Here is a 4,018-nt window from a genome sequence, read left to right as displayed (position 1 = left end):
CCAGTGACGTCAGCGCCGCTCCGACACGCCCCCAGCCGGCCCCTGGCATACCTTCCCGGAGGACCACGTTTCTCCGGGGCCTGGGACCAGCCTGCTGTTGAGTCACCGAAGTGGTGACTGTCTCTTCCTGGTCACCCCCCCCCCCCCCATCCTAGCCACGAGGACCGGATCCTATAAAGACGCAGGTCAGGTCGGAGTGGCACCTCAGCAGAACACCCACAGGTACCCGCTGCAGGTGCTACCTGAAGAGTTGGCACGGGCCCAACTATGGTCTGGCTGCACCCACCTACACCAAACCAGCATCCACCTGCAGCTTTCCATCTCAAAGCTTAAAGTCCTAGAAACGTTGACCCTCATCTTTGAACAGTCAAGACTCAAGAGCATTGTCTGGGTCTGGCTTCTTAATAAAGACTCACCTACCTTGGATCTTCCCAATGATGAAATTACCAGCAATTACTTTCTAAGCGGTTTCATTAAAAAACCAAAACCAACCAGACAAACAAACAAAAAAAAACACAGATTTCTTTTTCAGATTTTTAATTTTATGTGTATGAATGTTTTGCCTGCATGTGTGTTTGTGCACCAAATGCATTCACGGCGCCCAGGGAGGTCAGAAGTGGATATTGGATTTGATGGAACAGTAGCTACAGACCTGTGGCTGCTGGGAATCGAACCCAAGTCCCTTGCAAAAGCAACAAGTGCTCTTAACTGTTGGGTCACCTCTCCAGCCCCTGTTTGCAATTCTTTCCAGGAATAATGAGAGAACTGGTTGTTAAAGGCCAAATGTATCAACACATTTGGACCGTTCTAAATTCAAAGGGGGCTAAAACAAACATGGAAACACCTTGTAGCTACTTACGGCTTTAATAGTAACACTGTTATGGGTACACACTGCTCTTGCAGAGGACCTGAGTTTTGCAGTTTTGGTCACAGCCTGCAATACCAGTTTCTGGGGAGTCAGATACTTCTTGCCTGCCCAGACACTGCAAGCTCGGGGAGATAAAAGGCTTTGAAATCGTTGTTATAAGCACAAGTTTACAAGTGTTTGATAGAATAGACATATTTAATGTTTCATACAGTGGTAAGGCTGTCTATCTCCACATTTTTAACTGTGACACTACAGCATGCAAAAAATCTAGACCTTGTTCTTTCGAGGATCCATATATATATATATATATATATATATATATATGCCTGAAATTTATTTCACCTGATGCCAATTTGTGTGCTTCTTTCTAAAGCGGTTCACAAGTCTCCATGGCAACACTAACTCCAAGGTGCTTTGCTACAAAGGCCTTTATTCTTAGGGGACACCTAGCATGCTTGTCTCCTCCTGCTGCTTTAATAAAGACGACTTGTGCTCTTAGCAAAATCAGCTCAGTATTACTTGAACCATTACGCAGGGCTGTGAGGCTTTGCCGGGTTGTTTTGTTTTTATTGCTGAGATAAAACATCACGACCAAAGCAACCTGGGAAGTAAAAGGTTTATTTCAACTTACACACAGCACAATCCATTTTTTTGAGAGAAGTCAGGGGGCAGGAACTTGAATAGAGCAGGAACCTGGAGGCAGGAGCTGAAGCAGAGGCTACAAAGGAGTGCTGCTGACAGGCTTACTCTGCTTTCTTATACAATTCACTTCCCAGAAGTGGCACCACCCACCCATGGGCTGTGTTAGGTCTCAAAGAAACCTGGGACAATTCTCACTCAGCACTTCTCATCCTGCCTGCCCTGTACCCTAACCCTCTCCAGCCCAGGGACTGGACTTCCTTCCCCCAGCCTCTGATCTATATATAACCTCAGCCATTTTGGCCATGTAGTCTCTTGGTCTCTTGTTTCTTCTTCCTCTCTCACCCCCCCCCCCCACCACTCCACCTTCACTCATGGCCTGCTTCAGTCTGGACCCTTCCAGATGTTTCTGGCTATTTTCTCCCTCATATCTACAACAAACCTCCTCAGCCATACCTGAGAGCAGTCATGTTCTCAGTTTTTTGTTTTTTTCTCTTTTCATTCAGGCTGTGCCCTCCCTCATCAATCATTAATAAAGAAAATGTCCCCATAGGCTTGCCATTGGCCAGTCTGGTGGGACCTTTATTTTTTTCTTTGAGTAGAGGCTCGCTCTTGCCAAATGATCCTGGCTCACGCCTGGTTGACAAAAGACTAGCAGCATGCTAAATCAGAGCGTCTTAGGCTTTTTTTTTTTTTTCCTCCAATTTATAACCTTTTTGCTGTTTGGAGACAGCATTCTCTTGATTAAGGACTGATGTAGGAGGGTCCAACCTGCTGTTGGTGCTACCACCCTAGGCAGGTGGTGCTGGGTTGTATAAGAAATTAACGGACTAGGGAGATAAGTTTGTTAGTAAGAGCACTTGTGGCTCTTGCGGTGGACCTGAGTTTAATTTCTGGCGCCCGCACGGTGGCTCACAATTATCTGTAACTCAAGTTCCAGGGTAGCCAATATTCCTGACCGTGTCAGGCACACAGGGTACAGATACAACCGTAAACATCAAATAAATAAGTCTAAGAAAGAGAGAAAGCCTGGCATGGTGGCACACGCCTTTCATCCCAGCACTTGGGAGGCAGGAGGAGGCGGGGCTCTGTGAGTTTGGGGCCAGTCTGGTCTACAAATTGAGTTCCAGGACAGCCAGGGTGATTATACAGAGAAGCTCTGTCTTGAAAAAAACAAAACAAAACAAAAAAAGAAAGAAAGAAAGAGAAAAAGAAATAAAGAGAGGAATGATAGCTAAGCAAGCCATTGAAAGCAAGGAAATAAGCAGCTGCTTCCATGATTCCTGAGCTACTCCACTCAGTGATGGGTTCTCTCCAAGCTGGCTAGTTTTCTATCAGCTTGACACAATCTAGAGTCATCTGTAAGACGGGGCTGTAGGCAAGCCTGGAAGGCATTTTCTTAATTAGTGATTGATGGGGGCGTGGCCAGCCCATTGTGGGTGGTGTCCTCCATGGCGTCCGCAGCAGCTCCTGCCCCCAGGTTCCTCCCCTGCTAGAGTTCCTGTCCTGACTTTGATAATGAGCAGTGGTGGGGAAGGGTAAGCCAATGAACCCTTTCCTCCTTGGCTTGCTTCAGTGTTTTATCATAGCTACAGTAACTGGACGGAGACTGTTCTGGTGTTTTACCACAGCGGCAGAGGAGCAAAGCAGGGCAGAAATCTTCAACATTTTTTCAGGGCTGTTGCTTTGATCTTAGGATTGCCAATGCTGAGAACACCACTTCAGATAAGTAGGTAGCCCAAAATAGCAAATGTACGTTTAGGGGCGCTTCAGTAATTGTTGGGAGTTCCGTGCTAATCCCCAGCCAAGATTCATTGAACATTTTTTTTTTAAATGAAATGTAAGCCAGCAACAATTTCTAAAGTCCACCATTCTACCACAATACATCCCACAGACATAAAAACCACTGTAGTCTTCATGGCTTGCCTTTGGAAAGAGGAATTCTGGGCTCTTGGAAAAGAAAGGCCTAGGAGATAGGTGGGTAGAGAGACTGGGATCTGAGGCCCTTCTGATGTCCTTCAGCTCAAAGTAGTCAGAATGCCAAGGTCCCGCTCTCCGGGGGTCAAAGCATTATTTCTAAATGTCTGAAATATTTTGTCTAATATGCTTAAGGACAAAATTATAGCAATTTAGAGGGGGATTTTTGCTTGGTTGGTTTTGTTTTATTTTTGTTTTGACACAGCTATGTTACTCGAGCTAGCCTATGACTGGACTTTCTAGTTACAATCGCCAACCACACTTTTGGACCTTCTCTATAGTTATATATATATATTCCTTCACCTGCTGAGCACCCAATGTGTGCAAAGAACTTTCTTGTGTGCCATCAGCAGATATGAAGACACGTGAAATATTTCATCACTTGTAGAGCAGTTAGTTGGGAAAACAGTCAACTAATTTTAGTTAGGGGCTGGAAAGATGGCTCTGGGCAGAAGAGAGCTTGCTGTACAAGAATGAGGACCTACACTTGGATCCCAGCACCCAAATAAAAAGCTAGGCATGGCCCCTCATGGA

This window comes from Meriones unguiculatus, chromosome 7, assembly GCF_030254825.1.
Source record: "Meriones unguiculatus strain TT.TT164.6M chromosome 7, Bangor_MerUng_6.1, whole genome shotgun sequence".
In the NCBI taxonomy this organism is placed as follows: Eukaryota; Metazoa; Chordata; class Mammalia; order Rodentia; family Muridae; genus Meriones; species Meriones unguiculatus.
The sequence above is the reverse complement of the archived record's forward strand: the minus strand, read 5'-3'. Positions refer to the sequence as shown.